Source organism: Canis aureus, chromosome 7 (assembly GCF_053574225.1).
Source record: "Canis aureus isolate CA01 chromosome 7, VMU_Caureus_v.1.0, whole genome shotgun sequence".
Classification (NCBI taxonomy): domain Eukaryota; kingdom Metazoa; phylum Chordata; class Mammalia; order Carnivora; family Canidae; genus Canis; species Canis aureus.
Genome location: NC_135617.1, coordinates 13,618,834 through 13,637,335, shown reverse-complemented (window position 1 = coordinate 13,637,335; position 18,502 = coordinate 13,618,834). Strand labels below are relative to the sequence as shown.

General features: G+C 34.6%; 1 protein-coding gene and 1 long non-coding RNA gene across 6 annotated transcripts in view; one reads left to right on the top strand and one right to left on the bottom strand.

The window, feature by feature from the left end:
- The window catches only part of LOC144317071 (uncharacterized), a 35,668-nt gene extending 22,751 nt beyond the window's left edge, over nt 1–12,917 (bottom strand). Inside the window, exons 1-2 of the long non-coding RNA XR_013382953.1 lie at nt 12,756–12,917; nt 8,420–8,566 (exon numbers count right to left, since the gene is read on the bottom strand). This is a non-coding gene — a long non-coding RNA (uncharacterized LOC144317071). The remainder of the gene's footprint in view (nt 1–8,419; nt 8,567–12,755) is intronic.
- Nucleotides 1–18,502, top strand: part of GRIK2 (glutamate ionotropic receptor kainate type subunit 2) — a 1,064,497-nt gene that overhangs the window by 35,121 nt on the left and 1,010,874 nt on the right. For 2 of the 5 annotated variants that reach the window (XM_077902957.1, XM_077902955.1), the window contains exons 3-4: nt 7,134–7,176; nt 9,363–9,416. The exons of 2 other annotated variants lie outside the window; for them this stretch is intronic. The gene's annotated coding sequence lies outside the window, so the exon portion shown is untranslated. The remainder of the gene's footprint in view (nt 1–7,133; nt 7,177–9,362; nt 9,417–18,502) is intronic. One more of the 5 variants, XM_077902958.1, reaches the window with a different exon arrangement.

Here is an 18,502-nt window from a genome sequence, read left to right as displayed (position 1 = left end):
TTGGTTAAAGCAGTGTTAGGAACTCTACAGAGGGCTACTGACTATATATTAGTACAATATAAAATACTCAATTATTTTAAATATTCAGGACAAGAAAAATAAAACATTTAATAATTAAGGAAAATACTCCAAAACATATTTTGGCCACATAAAGACTTTGAGCAGTGAGAAGCAAGGAGAAAAGAAAGAGGAGCAAGGGGGGGGGGGGGGGGAGCTAGAGAGACATATATAAGGAGATGAGCACACTGGAAACAATCTATTGTTGAATTTCCTATCATTGTAACTGACATTAACCTTCTCTGACCATGTTGGTCCACTGAAGTCCGGTCCCCCAACCTGCCTCGCCTATGGATGGATGTTTACATAGCCTTTATATGCAGATCTTCTCAGACTAGTCCATTTCACTGCCACTCAAAATCTGGGGACAACTCAACAAAATTCGGTATATAGTAGTTCTTAAAACTGTCTTGTCAATTTTAAACCCTTAAAAATATTCAACAGGCAAACATAAAACCCCTTTTATTTTTTTATTTTTTTAAAATTTTTTTTTTTATTTTTATTTATTTATGATAGTCACAGAGAGAGAAAGAGGCGCAGAGATACAGGCAGAGGGAGAAGCAGGCTCCATGCACCAGGAGCCCGACGTGGGATTCGATCCCGGGTCTCCAGGATCGCGCCCTGGGCCAAAGGCAGGCGCCAAACCGCTGCGCCACCCAGGGATCCCTAAAACCCCTTTTAACAGTGGTTTGCATAACTATGTTATTTAGCAGAAAGTCAGCTGGAAAAGCTCTAGCACTGGATTGGATAGTACAATAACTCATTTTAAATTATATGCAAAGTGTTTTTGTATAAACGTTAAGAATAAAGGGAAGCTGAGGATAAGTCATGTATGAAGAAGGAACATACAATTTAAAATCTGAAAGGCTGAGTTTGAGATGCAGCTCTATCCACTTGTTCACTATTGACACTGGGTCAGATACTTATCAGCCGTGAGCCTCAGTTTCCCTTCCTTAACAAAATGGTGGTAATAGCCATCTAGAGGACTGGAGATTAAATTGAATAATATAATGGGCTTTTGGATAGTTTATTGTATCTGAGGTAAGATTTTTCTTATGTATAAGCTCTGAATAAAGCCCAAGCCTACCTGGGACACATTCCAAACTTGTAGGCTGTGCCCTAGGGAGTCATTCACATATGCACTAAATATTTTTTAGCCTTTCAAAAATATACTACTCATAATCAGGTGTCTCACCATATAGTGAACCTGGGTTGGGGAAAATCCTTGTAACTAGGACAACAAGGTAAAGATGAACCATCCCCTGAATGATGTTACTTGTTAGTGCTTAGAGTGTTGTTTTGGATCAGATAACAAATTAGAATCAAAAAGTTGATATTAGCTATATGGTCTTACTTGCTTTAGGCTTTAAATCATGCAGAAATATGAGAAGGAAGAAAAAAAGAAAGATCCAAGCTGCCAAGTATTGATTGTTTGGATTGTGAAGGGAAAAAATACTTCTGGGAGGAGCAATTTTCTGCACCTAATTTGAAAGCCTAGGAGGTCAAACAGATACCTGTCCCTCTCTCTCTTTATTCACGCAGCAAACATTTCTGAATCCCTGCTCTCTGCTTTGTCTTATGTTAAATTCCAGGAATTCAAAAGCAGAGCCTCTGACCTCTTGGTATGCTATGTCTGACTGGGAGGCACAGATGGAAATTGTCAAAATACAGGGTGACATATATCAATCTATGTACAAAGACTGTGAAGGCACTGGAGCAAAGCAGTCAGTTTTATTGATTAGGGCTATGAAGGCTATTTTTGGTCTTAAAAAATGATCTGAGGTCACCAGAAATCTAAGACTTTTCCAGGAAAATGAAAATTAAACAAAAACGTAGGATGTGAAGAAATTACATGACATATATAGAGATAGTGCAAAATATGGCAGAGGATGGTATAAGGGATTGGAGTCAAAGAGAGAATTTAGCAATTTCTGAAGTCTATGTGTTTGGGCAGCAAACTATGCCCATAGGTTGGCCTGCTACTTGTTTTAGTAAATAAAGTTTTATTGGAACATAGCCATACCTATTAGTTTAGGTACTATCTATAGTTGCTTTCTAGCTACAACAGCAGAATTGAGGAGTTGTGAAAAAGACCATATTGCCTAGAAGCATAAAGTATTTACTATATGACCCTTAACAGAAATAGTTTGTTGAATTCTGGTCAAGATAATAAATGACAGAGGACTGTACTAAGAAAGTAGTAGCATGCCATAAAGAGAAAAAAACAGATTAGTGAAGCATTTTAGAGAGAGAGGTTTTTTTCCCCAAATAATATATTTATTTGTACTGCTTTTTTTTTTGTTTTGTATTACATATCTCTCTAAAAATAATATATATTTATTTTAAACAATTTAAATAGTGCAGTGTATGTAAAGTAGATAGCAAAAAAAATTTCAACAAAATATATAAAGAGAAAGTGAATGTCTTCAGAGACAACTATTACTAACAGTTTGAGGTACTTTTTTTAAAATAAAACTTTTTCATGCATATAAATTTATTCATATTTATTTCTTTAATAAGTTGAACCATTTTATACAGACTACTCTATAATCTGCTTTATCACTGTATATTATTCAGTGACCTATCATGACCTCTTTCCATGTCATGATAGGTACATCTATCTCATGCCCATTAAGTTTTATAATTTAAATATTCTTTTGTAGAGAAATCCAATTTAATTATTCATTTATTCCGTAGATATTTATTGAGAAATGTAGTGTTTTCCTGTGGAATTGTCTACCTAGTACCCACCCCCTTATACATATGTTCTATGAACTGTTCCTTCCACATCCATTTGTGTACCATGCTGATATCATACTAGTAGAATTTAATCCTCTCTCCTGGCCTCAATTCTTTTGTGAAAGTGTATTTAACCCAGATCAATTATGGAAGAAATAGCTAATTGTTACTAGCATTTGAGTTTCCACAATATAGTTGTAGAAACTGAGATACAGATCAGATAATGTCCAGATATTAGAATGTGTTTTGCAGAGAATGCCAGCTCTCCACTAAAAGCTGTTCTCCCTTTCTTATTGGATATATGGATAGACTACATTTCCTTGACTCTCTTGGTTATGTGGTCAAAGGAGCTAAATTCTCACCAATGAAATGTGAGTGGAAATAATGTACTCTATTATTTTGATTAGCTCTTGCTGTGTAACCCAAAAGAGTAATAAACATTTTGTTAGGGAAAAACACGCATTACTGTGTGTCTCCTCTGCCCCCCCCCCCCCAGTATTCTACGCTATTTCACTCTGTCACAAGCTAAGTGCCCTATAATTTAACTTAATTCTGACAGTATCTACTTGTAGATACTATCACATCATATAGACAAAGGGTTTAGTTCTGGAAGATTGTTTCTCTCTCTCCACTTCAGATTCAAGTTGCAAATCTAGGTTGTTACTTGTGCTTGTAATCAACCTTCTATAGATTGGAAGTTTCCACAATCCCCTCCTTTGACCTGATTAACTTGCTAGAGCAGCTCACAGAACTCAGTATAATAATGTGCTTACTAGATTACTGGGTTATTATAAAAGGATATAACTCAGAAACAGTCCTATGGAAGAAATGCATAGGGCAAAGTAATGTGGGAAGGGATGCAGAGCTGCCATTCCTTCTCTGGAAATGCCACTCTCCCAGCACCTTCACATATTCACCAATTTGGAAGCAATCCAAATGCTGTCCTTTTATGTTTTATGGAGGCTTCATTACCTAGACATAACTGATTAAGTCATTGGTCATTGGTGGTTGAACTCAATCTCTAGTGCCTTTCTCCTCCTTGGAGATTGAGGAACTTTCAACCTCAATCCTCTATTGACGTGGTTAGTTACCCTGGCAACCAGTCCTCTTCCTTAGGTTATTTAAGAGCTTTCCAAAAGTCACCTTGTTAATATAAGCTCATGTACAACTGAAAGAGGCTTGTTATATAAATAAATAACAGAAGACTCTGAATTCACTATTATTACTTTGAATCTATTTCAGGAACTGAGGACAAAAGACCAAATATTATAAGAAAATATGCTTTTATGACTCTTACATAGGAAATTACAAGGATTTTAGTAGCTTTGTGCCATGAACAGTGGGTGAAGACCAAATATATATATTTCTTATTAAAATCACAGTATCACCTATTTCTTACTTCATACAGTTTCTAAGATTTGAATTCTGGATTGATTTAACTGTATGGTTCTACATCATACAGAGCCATTCATGAGGTTGCAGTCAGGATTGCAGTGGGAGTTGTAGTCATCTGAAGGGTTGACAAGGGCTGGAGATTTCACTTCTAAGATGATTCACTCACATGGCCTTTTGGCAGGATACCTCAGCTCCTCACCACATGGAACCCTATAAGTGACCATTTGAGTATCCCTATAACATGGCAGATGGCTTTCCCCAAAGCAAATGACCCAAGAAAGCAAGGCAGAAGCCATGATATCTTCTGTGACATGGCCTCAAAAGTTGTATGTCATCATTGCCACAATATCATATCAGTTACACGAGTCAGCTCTCTTCAACAAGGAAAAGTATTACAATAGGGCATGGAAACTGGGAGATGGAACTCACTAGGGGTTATTTTGGAGGCTGGCTACTGCCATCCTTTGAGAAAGAAGTCAGGCCTTTCATATATTCTCTTCTTCTGACTGGAAAGTAGATATGGAGGCCCACTTGAGAACATAAAAATGGTGACAATACCCTACGGATTGAAGAACCACAAGATAAAATGATTATGTATCCCTGAATTGGTTCCTCTCATCAAATTAGAGGAGGAGATCTAGGTATCCTCTGGATAACAGTAGTCTCATGATATCACCTCTTGATATAATAACCAAATGGATTTAGGGATGGCCTCCCCTGAAGACAGGATTTTAATATGAAATATTTGGTGTATACAGTTCTCTATAAATATTTTCATGTGTCTGCATGGTTCAGAGCTTCAGACCAAGGGGGCATGTTTGAATAACAAAGATCTTGGAAGCCAGAGATGTAGAGACTTATCTCCCCTGGAGATATTTGCTTATATTCTAAAATAATAAAGACAAAGAGCTTCCCTTTCTTCTTTGGAAGGGATCTGTTTACATTTCAGAATAAAACTCCCTCTTTCTCTCCATAATCATATGTGCCAGCAGCACCTGTATAAACTCCAAGTCTCATAATTTTGAGTCTCCTCTCCTGTGATGTACCCTCGCTGCCTGTGCAAGAAATATCTGACTTTTATTCATGTTGCTACACAGAGACAGGGGCTGAGGGAACTGGTACTAAATGTTGCTCTAACTATTTTGCTGTAAGTAATAAAAGGTTTCTCTTATCCTAAAAATCTTGTTTCTTCTGTCTAGATATCTGTATCTGTATCTATATTTATAACTATATCTGTATCTATATCAACACTGGCAGGCTAACTTGTTAGCTTGCAAGTAGTATAAGATCTCTAATCTTTGACAGTTTTTAACAATTAAGAACAACATTGTGCCAATAAATCATAAAACTTGGTGAAATGAACAAATTCTTTCAAAGACACACACCACCAAACTCAATAAGGAAAAAATAAATAAGTAGAATAAGATTTTTATCTTAAAAAATTGAATTTACAGTTAACAACCATCCTACAATGAAAACTTTGGTCTCAAAAGCCTTCACTGAAATTCCTCCAAACATTTAAAGAAGAAATATTACCAATTCTCTGCAAATTCTTCCAGAAAACTAAACAGGAGGGACCTCATCCCAATTCATTTTATGAGGCAAATATTTCTTTGATACTAAGACATTACCAGAAAAATAAAACTACAGATAGCTATTCCTCATAAATGTGGATGAAAAACTTTAAAGAAAAGTATTTGTGAATACAATAAAAATATGTGAAAAGAACAATACATCGTGATCAAGTGGAGTTTATTTCAGAAATACAAAATTGATTTAATATTTGAAAATCAATCAGTGTAATTCACCACATTAAAAAACTAAATAAGAAAAATCCATGATTTTCTCAACTTATGCAGGAGAGCATAGAAGGAAACTTTGGGTTACAGGATGCTTTCTTGAATATGACAGCAAAAGCACCATCTACTAACAAAATAACAAACTGGACTTCATCAAAATTAACCCATTTTGCCCTGCAAGAGGAACTGTTTGGAAAATGAAAGACCAGCTATAAACTATGTAGAAAATATTTGCAAATGACATATATTGGCTAAATGACCTATAGACAGAATATAAAAGAACTTTCAAAACTTGATAGTATGACCCACAGACAACCACCTACAAAAATGAGCAAAGATATTTGAACAGACACTTAATTAAAGAAGATTTACAAATGACAGAGGCACATGAAAAATGTTCAACATCATTAGTGAAAAGGGAGATGTAAATTAAAACCACTACATATCTACTAGAATGGCTAAAATTTAAATGATTTATTTTGAGGAAGATGTTTGGGAAATGGTATTCTCATACACTGTTAATGGGAATATAAGATGGTACAACCACTTTTGGCAGAAGCTTGACAATTCTTACAAAATTAAACCTAACCTTTCATATGATCCAACCATTTTATCTATGTTTACCAAAAGAAATTAAAACGGGTGTCCACACAAAGACCTGTATGCAAGTGTTGATTACAATATTATTTGCAGTAACTAAAACCTAGAAACTGCTCAAATGCTTATCAAAAGAGGAATGAATAAATTATGGAATGTAGTATAGTAGAACGCTTCTCAGCAATACACTTGGAATTATATTTGGTGATATCTGCTTCTCTATCAGAGGAAAATATAGGAGACATTAGAGTAAAAGACAATTAAAAACAAAACAAAAACATAACAACAAAACTTTGTGAGAGCAGCTTATACTAACAAAAAGTTGTTAGCAGTTGCAAGAGTAATTACTCCAGTAGAGAGTGCCAGTAGAGGGCAATATAACTGAGGCTGGGACATACTATGTAACATATTTTCATAAAAAAATGATATGTAACATTGAAGTGTGCTCATTTGGGAACGTTTGGTTTATTGTGATATGTCTATTGAATATTATCTGCTACTGGCTTTCCTTTTCTTTTAATAATAATCTCTGTCCATTGAATTTAGATGTGAGGATTTGGTGGAGAGTTGAGATACACTAGTTTTTCAGGTAAGGATTCTAAAAGACTAAAATAATGCTTTTTGTGAGTAACTTAAGCCTACTGTGGTAGCAATGAGTTGGAAATAAAAATATATAGTAAGTGTGTGTGTGTGTGTGTGTGTGTGTGTGTGTGTCACAGTCTATTCATTTGAGCTATTGGATTTTAAATGATCAAATATTATCTTTGCCCTTTGACAGTTTGGTGACTTAATTAGGCAATATGAATTATGGTTCAACTATTCCAGTCTTTTAAAGTCAAAAATAGAACTCCATTCTGAATGGCATATGCTAGCAGAAAATAACAGGAAACTGTTTTCTGGACTTAGGATGTCCCCACTCAAGTAATATAAAAATCAAATGCAGACTTTGGCTTATGTGCTATAGTTTTCTTACCTTGAGTTGGAGAAGGACATTTATGAAATCAATTCTGTTATGGAACAGTTAACAGTTTTGATTTCTTCCTGTCAAACCAATTACATAGTTTTCTTCTAAATACAAAAGAAAATAAAAACTCCAGGCAGCTTAAACCTGACTCATATTGACCCCATTCAGTGACTTTACTATTAACTTTCTAATGCGTTAGGAAATAAGGACAAGAAATTGGATTAATATTCTTTTAGTTGCTGCCTGTCTCTCCGACTGACTTACTTCACTCAGCATAATACCCTCCAGTTCCATCCACGTTGAAGCAAATGGTGGGTATTTGTCATTTCTAATAGCTGAGTAATATTCCATTGTATACATAAACCACATCTTCTTTATCCATTCATCTTTCGTTGGACACCGAGGCTCCTTCCACAGTTTGGCTATCGTGGCCATTGCTGCTAGAAACATCGGGGTGCAGGTGTCCCGGCGTTTCATTGCATTTGTATCTTTGGGGTAAATCCCCAACAGTGCAATAGCTGGGTCGTAGGGCAGGTATATTTTTAACTGTTTGAGGAACCTCAGAAAGGGAGACAGAACGTAAAGACTGCTAACTCTGGGAAACGAACTAGGGGTGGTAGAAGGGGAGGAGGGCGGGGGGTGGGAGTGAATGGGTGACGGGCACTGGGTGTTATTCTGTATGTTAGTAAATTGAACACCAATAAAAAATAAAATAAAATAAAATAAAAATTAAAAAAAAATAAAAAAAAAATAAAATGTGAAAAAAAAATAAATAAAAATAAAAAAATAAAAGAAATTGGATTAATAATAGTATCCTATAGTATTCCTAGTACTCCTTTGTCAAAATTTGTGCTTGATTTTTGGCCACCTGCTGTGTTGTTGACTTTCTAGCAGTCTGTATTGCCAGAACTGTTGGTTGATATAATCCAATGTAATTGCTTGGATCTGGTATAGCTCCTCCTCTGAAAACTTCTATCAGGTCATAATGTTATTTCAGAGATCCCTCTATTTCAGGCTACGGGAAAAACAAAGCAGAGAAAAAAATATGGACATTTTAAAAATAAATGCCATCAACCACAGAGAATTGCATATGATTTGGTGATGTTGCATATAATTTTATGTAAACTATTACTGCTAAAGGAAAGCAAATAAAAATAATAATGCCCTGCTAAGTTTGGATCTAGTAACCTCTTTCTGAGAGGAAATTCAAAGGCAATTCCATGGACCTTCAGCAGGAAAAAGAAAGAATCTATAAATAATCACATTTGTGACTAAAATTTACATGTTGAATTCAGATTATTCTTTATACAGTTGGATACAAAAAACTGTTAACAGCTGGTATCAGAGTTCTTTTAATTTTTATTGAGGAAATGGTTTGATACAATCACCTGACATGGAAATGAGATCCTAAGAGGATGGATTATCAGAAGCCAAACAAAGGAAAAAGTTTAACTTCTATTTATTATAAACAAGAATTTGAGGGGAAAAGAGCACAACAGTGAGAAAGAGAAAAAAGTGTAGATGAACATTTTTAAAAGCAGAGATGGGGATCCCTGGGTGGCGCAGCGGTTTGGCGCCTGCCTTTGGCCCAGGGCGCGATCCTAGAGACCCAGGATCAAATCCCATGTCGGGCTCCCGGTGCATGGAGCCTGCTTCTCCCTCTGCCTGTGTCTCTGCCTCTCTCTCTCTCTCTCTCTCTCTCTGTGTGACTATCATAAATAAAAAAATAATTAAAAAAAAAAAGCAGAGATGTCTCAAGCGTTCATTATTCTGAAATGCAAACTCCCTGCTCTACCTCCCCCAATCCTCAGTAAAGCTTTGAGAATCCTGTTTTACAAGTGGAGAGAAGAGACAGTCTTCCAAAAGTAAGTATGTATTGCTTTCCTATTGCTGCTATGACAGATTACCATTAACGGCTTAAAACAATATACATTTATTATCTTACAGTTCTGGAGGTCAGAAGTCTAAAAGGGGTCCTACAGGGTTATATGAAGATGTCAGCAGGGCTGGAAGCTCTAGGGGTAATCTATCCCGTGTCTTTTCTAGGTTCTAAAGGCTTCACTTCTAACCTAATGGCATCACATCTTCAAATCTCTGTCTCTGCTCTCTGCTTCTGTCTTTAAGTCTCCTTCTCAGACTGACCTGCTTTCCTCCTTCCATTATAAGGATCCTTGTATTCACATTGGGTATGGTACAAAATCCAGGTTAATCTCTCCATCTCAAGATCTTTATTCATAACTGCAGAGCAAGGTAACATATTCATAGGTTCTGGAGATTAGTATGTGGACATTTTTGAGTGTCTATTGCTTTGTCTACCACAGGGCCCGTGTGGGGAAGAACAGAATGTGCAGATGGAAAAGTGTCATGATCTCTAAAATGAACCAATTCAGTGGAAGCAGGGAGCTTGAACCCAGAGGAGATCATGAGAATGTGCCTTTCATAGTTTTTGAGCAGGACAATAGTATGATCATAATATCTGTGCTTTGGGGAGATAATTTTGTGATGATATGAAAGAAGGATTGTAGCATAAAGATAAATAACAAAATAGTTAACAGTTCAAGAGAACAATAGGTTTGTCACAAAGCAGTACATGATTAATCACCAAAAGAATTCCAAAGACAATAATTGCTATTGGAATTTTTAAAATGTAAATTTGGATAATGATGATTAGTGAAACTGTTCTAATGAGGCCAAGGACATGCATTTGATTTTTCTGTGGGTCAGAATATTCCATGGCTGAGTTAAATACAGCCATGGGAGTGTAGGAGAGTCCTAAGGAAAATCAAGTAAGAAAACAAGGTAGAATGGTACTAACATTTCATCTCTATTGAAAAAAAAATCCCAGTTTTTATGCTTTTCTAATAATAACTTAGTACTTTAAATATTAAAGATAGTACTTTAGTCATATAATTAGACAAAATAGGTTTTATAAGATTCAGACTTCTGTAAATATAAATACATTTAATTTTCTGATCATAGACATGCTTCTAAAGATTTGTATAAATAAAATTTACATAAACTCTCTAATACTCCAAATTATTTCTTGCATGAACTTTGTGAAAAATCAGTATGCTGTTTTTATCCCTAAAGAGGAAATTTATATAAAAATAATTGTAATTATTCTTTGTAGTTATAAAGTTTGCTTGATGAACATAAATTTAGATCAAGAAGAATTAGGAAAGGCCAGTGGTATAATATATAGAATAATGGCTTCTGTTTTATAAAATAGAAATAATAATGCCTACTATTAGGATTGTTTTGAGGATTAGAGGTTATTTGTATATTATAGGTATACCACAAATGGTATTTTAATTAGCTATTATCCTGATTCAAAGGTTCAATGTCAGTAACCACCTAATACATCCATCTCCATAACAGGGACACATTTGTTTTTAGGACCAGAGGGATTAAGTTTAAAATATAATTTTAAAACCTCTTATAATTGACTCTTCTCTCATCATTTAAAAAATATTTTCCCTCTCTTTTCTGTCTTCTGTTGTTTTTGTTAAGATTGTTGGCTGTCTGACCAAGTGTCTTTCCTCTATTGGTAACCTGTCTTTTCTCTCTGGTTGACAAGTGTAAATCACAAATGTTACATGGGTAATGTGAATAGCTACAAGTGTCATGGTATTAACATGGTGAAAATGAACCAATGCTCATAGGTACATAACATTCTTGCTGATATTAGAATTTTTTTCTTTTGAGACTTTGTAGAAAATCACATAATGAACACATTTCTCAATATTTACTTTCCAAACTTCCTTAAAATAGGTCCTCATCCTCCATTACTATATTTCGTTACTCATGTAGTGTTCTTTAGAGGATTGACTGCTTCCTAATTTTGAATTTTATATGTATATATTATCTTTCCTCCACTCCACACATACCCAGAATGTTAACTGCTCTATCATATCAACTACCTTGCTGTTTTGGTGGCTTTATTCACAATAAGATTTCTAAGCATATTAGTTTGCTAGGGCTGTCATAACAAACTACTAAGGCTGTGTGGCTTAAACAAAAGTAATTTATATTCTCAATGTTCTGGAGGCTAGCAGTCCATGATCAAGTGTTCGACAAGTTTGATTTTTCCTAAAGTTTCTCTCCTTGGCTTGAAGATGGCCACCTTTTTTGTTGTGTCCTCACAGCCTTTTTTCCTCTGTGTATTCACATCCCTCCTATAAGAACACCAGTCACATTGAATTAGGATCCCAGCCCTAAAGTGTCATTTTAACTTAATTACTTTTTTAAAGACCTAACTCCAATTATAATCACATTCTGAAGGTACTGGGAGTTTGAGCTTCAATATATGAATCTGATAAGGACACAATTCAGTCACTGAGAAGAGGAATCTGATTGGCTTTGGTCCAGCTCATGGTCACACAGTCAGAATAGTAAGGAAAAAGGAAACAATACTCAGAAGAAAAGGAGAAAAAGTGCTAGTCATTTAAAAAAACAAAAACAAGAAACTGATAGTCACCATGTGTTTCCTAAGGAGGAATTGAAAGGCAGCTATTCTATGTTGCTACTTAATTGCAGATACAAAAGCTCTAGTTTCAGCTCATTTTTCACTGTGGTAAAAAATACATGAGATAAACTTTAATTCTTAGCCATTTTTAAGTATACAGTGTAGTAGTGTTGACTATCAGCAGTGTTCTACAGGAGACTTCTAGAACATTTTTTATCTTTCAGAACTGAAACCCCAATCCCATCCAACAGCTTTTTTCCCTTCCCCCAGAGCTCCCTATTGCCCCCTCAACTAGCACTCTAAGTTTAACTATTTTAGATACATTGAAAGTGGAATCATATCTTGAAAGGTCTTTCTACAACTTTTTTCACTTAGCTAATATCTTCAATTTTCATTTATGTTATAGCATAGTTGTGGTTTTTTCCTAAGGCTGAATAATTAGTTTCAGCAATTTTTAAAAAGGCAACAATAAATTATACCAAAAATTTCATCACCTTACTCCAAATTTCTCTTGCCACTTTTTCTTTTTTGAATTTGCCTCTTAAGTGTCCAAAGTTGTTTTTAATGTAGGTATTTATGTAGAAAATACCATTCAACCATACATGAAAGTATTTCTGTGTTTTCATAAAACTGGTAACTGGGTTTACTTTCAGCTTTTCTCTCCTTTTTTCTTCCCTTTCTCCCTCCCTCCCACTTTTCCTTCCTTTCTTTATTGTGTATTTATTGAGTGCCTGCCTACCTTGTGTCGGCCTTTGGTGTAAGAATTGAAAATTGAAGAAAAATTCTATTGTAGCAAAACTTTCCAGGTCTTATATATCTGAGGATATTTTATTATGCCTTCACATTTTAATTACGCCTTCACATAGAAAATTCTAGATTCCAAGTTTTTGCTCTTTAACGCTTTATGCCTTCATATTTTAATTAGGCCTTCACATAGAAAATTCTAGATTCTAAGTTCTTGCTCCTTAACACTTTAGAAACACTTCTTCATTGTCTTTTTGCATCCAGTGTTGCTACTGAAAAATCTGGTCAGTCTAATTCTTATTCCTTTGTATATTACCTATTCTTCCTTTTTGTAAGCTTTTAAAAATTCTCTCTTCATCTTTGATATTAAATAATGTTACTCTAATATGTCTCAGGGTAGATTTTTCCTTTGTTTCTTTTTAGCACTTTATGAGTCTTTTCAACCTGAAATATTTCAGCTTTTTTGAAAAAAATTCTGGAAAATATCTCTTCATTATTTTTTAAAATGTTTCCTCCTAACCAAAGACTTTGAGAAGCAGCCAAGTAAACATTGAGAATCCATTTTATCCATATTCTTGGAATATTTTATTCATGGTTCAATTATATAGATTATATTTCTCTTTCTCAAAATCCAGTCATACGAAATGATCCTGTAATGAATGATAATGTACATGCTTTCTATCTGTTTTCAGTTTTCAGAATCAACATATAAAGAAAGAGTGTAAGAACTCATAACTGTTAGAGAATAAACTGCAAATTCAATAAAACTTGACAGTAAAATAATGGTACATCTGACTGAGATTGGGAGGTAGAAGGAGGAAGATGAAATAGAATGAAGTACAGAAAGAAATGCTAACTTTTTTTCATGTGTATAGTTAGGAGTTAGGAAATGTAAATAAAGAATGAGATGTTTCATGAGATTACTTAAAACTTTCAAGTAAACCTACAAAACATAATCTAATAAACACTGAATGGGGAGGGGAAGGTGCAGGTGGAGTGAGCTCATCTTTTCTGGCAGAGAGAATAGTTGATCAAAAAACGGAGGTGTAAAGGCACATGCACATTGTTATATGTTTATACAGATGACCTCTAGAAGATAACCTAGAATCCAGATAATCTTTTTTATAACAAAGATAACCTCTAAAAGAAGTAAAGCCAGAAATGGTACAAAATAATTGTTGTCTGTGGGCGTGGAACTGGGAGTGGAAGACAGGAAGAAAAATTGTTTTTAATTTTAAGCCCTTCGGGACCCTGGGTGGCGCAGCGGTTTGGCGCCTGCCTTTGGCCCAGGGCGCGATCCTGGAGACCTGGGATCGAATCCCACGTCAGGCTCCCGGTGCATGGAGCCTGCTTCTCCCTCTGCCTGTGTCTCTGCCTCTCTCTCTCTGTGACTATCATAAATAAATAAAAATTAAAAAAAAAATTTTAAGCCCTTCTATATTTTAAATATTTTTCTTGTATTACTCTTATGATAAGAATAAAATAAAAAGACTTTTTATTTATAAAGAAATTTCTGCTTCTTGGGGAAAGACAAACATTATCTTTAGAATAATTTTTTCTGTTTCTATATTCATATCCTTAAACAAAATATTATCTGATTATCTTCAGATTACTCTGTCTCCTGATCATGACAGAAAGCTTATTACTATTTAAAAAGAAAGAAAGAAAAAGAATGCTAGAATTCATCTGCTCAGTTAGATTAGGACTTTATGGGTATTTGTTCTTTCTGTCCAATCTGTAAGTCTTAATTTAAATTTCCCATCTAAAATTGTCCTGGACTGTTACCATGCAGACAGGTATGAAAATTCAAAAATAAAATTTAATAGATCTTTATATTTTGAACCCTCTAATAATAGTAGTAAGGGTTTATTTTCAAGTGCCTTCTGTTAGGATATTTACTTATACATTGGTGTCTTTTGTAATTTATCCTTCCTCGTAGTTACTATTCAGTGCATTTATTTCTTGTGGCAGCACGCATCTAGACATACTTAAAACTAATTGCCTGAGTCTGGAGGTGAACAGTTTTTCTATTCTATTTGTCCTTGTTCCAGTGAATGAATGTTAGATTTGTTGTTTTTTTAAGAGTCTCTCTAGTCAGCAGGTAAATGTGCTTAGGATACCACTGATCCATGCATTTTCCTGAACTGATATTAAAATGGAATGAATTTTTCAAAGGCTATTTTGTCATTAAAAGCTTTAACAAGCTACATAAAGAAAGGAAATAACACAGGATTGCAAAAGTCAAATAACTAATCATATGGATACTTAGTTATTTCATCTCTAATCCTAGATTCCATTCCTTCTTATTTCCTGATAGTGTTTAGAATGATTTATGTTCACTCTTGTATTTAGGGCTAAGGCATTTACATTACATCACCAAAGAAAAGAGAATAAATATTTGAAGAAGACCATTGCCTTCATATCTCAAGTCTCAAATTATCCTAGTCAAATAAGTCAAATTCGCTCAAATCTTTGAGTATCAAAAGCCTACTCTGTGTCCAGTATAGTGCAAAATACCATAGAGAATGAAAAAGAAATACTAGTTCCTGTCTTTGGAATTTTAGCCATCTAGCTGTGGTGACAGAATTTAGATAAATGAAATCAACGTTAAGATAAGAACTTGTAATATAACACTCCAGTGTTGCAAATGTAAATATTCTAACAATGCAGAAATGGAAACTCTCAAAGTGAGTCAAGGTAGTAAAAGTTAGTCATGGGAAAAGTATTGCTACCTCAGATTAAGGAATTGTTTACTTAGATTAATTGTTGGAAGGAAATGGGCATCCAAGAAAGAGTAACACTGGACATTTGGAAAAAGCATGGCTTATCAGCTCATTAGAATACATAGTGGTACAGGGAGAGTAGAGTTTTGTGTTAACAGCTCCTTTCCTGCCTCTTCTGTGGTGAAAACTCCTTGATCTTACTTTTGTCTGATTCACTCAAATGATGGATATGGTAGTTGTTAGTTCCCTTATATTTTCTTTAAGTTATCCTTGATCTTTCAATAAAGACATGTTACAAATGTCAATTTCTCATTTAACTATTGGGATGATGGTATCCTAGGGAGGATTAACAAGAAGTACCTGACCAATGTTTATGATAAAGTAGATAATGAATCAACAGAGTTAATTCTATGAAGCCAAACAGTGGTAGTGGAAGCTGCCACTAGATAAGAACAGTTGTGATCAGTGTTTCTTTTTTTAAATTAATTAATTAATTAATTAATTTTTTTATTGGAGTTCAATTTACCAACATATAACATATCACCCAGTGCTGTGTGCATCCCGTCAAGTGCCCCGCTCAGTGTCTGCCACCCATGTGATCAGTGTTAAAGTAATCTTTGGAGGGTCATCAGCATTAAAGTAGTAGTGCTGGTCTAAGGAGGAAACTGTCAACAGAACACAAGAGCACATGGGTGGTAGCACCTGGAAGATTATCAGAACTCATTTGTGCATAGTTTGGCAGGGATCTGGTTTCTAGCAATGAAACCAGCAGAGACTCAATCCAATGTATTTTGGGACACATTGGTGACCATCATTTATTCTGCAGGTTACCACTGATTCCTATTTGCGTATTTACCACAACAAATAGGAAAGCTATCTGGTGTCCCAAGATTTAATAGAATTCTGAGTAGTGGTAGATATTTTGAATCCAGGGATAGAAAATAGTAATGAGTTGGAATTAATAGATTTTTTAAATGTGGAGATAGTAGTCAGTTCTCACTCAGATGCTCCATCTATAAAAGGAGAAGATTGAACAAAACAAGGTCTAATTTTTTTTTTCTGGTAAAAATCTATTAGTCAACCCATCACTGAGCCATACATATTTTCCATTCATTCTCCAGGGCCAAAGAAAAGATCATTGATTGACTCTGCTCTGCCCGCCTGCCCTCGACTCTCAAACTCAACCTTAAAAATATATTTACATAAAACTTTAGAAATTGTGTCACTTCATTTAGTTCTCTTGAAAACCATGCTGATTGAATTTAACATTCTTAATCTATGTTTTGAAAAGATTAATATAAAACAGGATCTATATTTCAAACTTGTTCCCATGATAAATCAGTGCCTGAAAGCCACTAGCTTGGATAATGGCTCCACTACCTAAAATAAATGAAATAAATGTATTTTTTCCATATAAAGGAAATCGTGTTTTTTTGTAGAAAGCATTAAGGGATAAAGTATGAAGAAAACAAAAATCCTTAATCTAAAAAAATTGTCCAAAATCCTATGTGTTACAAAAACAAGAGGTAACATTTCCTACGTTTCAGTTCTTATGGTTTCCTATACTGAGGTAGAGTATATTAACACCATTAAACATATTTAATGTGTGTGTGTATAAAATGTGTGTATATGTGTATATATATATATTTTTACTTAACATGAAACCCCAAGTATTTTCTCATGTTAGACAATATTCTTTGTGGCTGCCAAATTCATTGTATCTCTTACTATATTTTATATGATTTTTCCCTATTGTTATACGTTTAGTTTATTTCCATTCTCCACTTTCTTAAAAAAAGCTATAAATAATATTTTCAAATACATGTCTTTGACTACATATATAATGATTTTCTTGGTTTATCTATACAAAAGGGAATATATGGGTCAAAAATATGAACATAAGTTCTAGGATAAATGACATCAAACTCTCCTTCCAGAAAAGTTTTACCAGTTTACATTACTGCAAAAGTATGAGTGCTTGTCCTCATAGTCTCTTGCTATGGAGCAAGTAATATGTCATTTTGATAGATGAAAATATTATTTTATTGTAATTGTATACTGTAGGTCTTTGGCTATATTTTTATGTTTGCTCACTGGAGAAAATGGGTTCCTTCTTTATTATTAAATTTTGAGAGTTCTTTATATATCCTGAATATAAATCCTTTAGCAAATATGTGTTTTGCAAGTGTTTTGTCAGTTTGTAGCTTTTCTTTTTGTTCTCTTAACAGCATCTTTTGAAGAGCTTCATTCATACACTAATATTTGATGCCTTAGTATCACTTTCCTTAAATTTTAAAAGGGGGAGAGAGGGAGGAGAATGAAAGAAGAAAGATGGAAAAGGAGAGAGAGAAAGGTGAAGGGAGGAAAGATGAGAGAGAGGAAAACTGGTTGGTTTATGGTTGAGTTACATACTCATTTGTTGGACAGGGCAAGATGGCACTTTGGGATTTTCATGAAAACTGCACAAAATGGATATTCATTAAAAAGTATAAGAATAGGGTAATAGGATGTGATTTTATCTGATGAAAGCTATGGGCCCTTTGGGTAGAAAATGCACAAATGCAGCACATGATATATTTTTCATAAAAATACATTCACAAAAATGGTCAGAATAAGAACACTGGTTTGATAATTCTAAAAATACAACTGCATGGTTTATAATTTGGTTTATTATAATTGAGCAATATGACTCAGCAATTTTGAGTCATTAAAATATTGTTTTCCTTTTGGAAAAGCTTTTGAAAAATGGAGAATTCTTCTTGGATACGTAAGCCTTTTACTAGGCTGTATCTTAAAATGGCTACTTGCTTTTCATTTTTACTTGGAGGCATTATAAGATCTTTCAGATTTCAGGCACTTAAAAAACATTTCTAGAGGGGCACATGGGTGGTTCAGTCAGTTAGGGATCTGCCTTCAGCTCAGGTCATAATCCTAGGATCCTGGGATTGAGCCCCACATCAGGCTCCCTGCTCAGCAAGGAGTCTGCTTCTCCCTCTCCCTCTGTCTGCTGCTCCCCCTT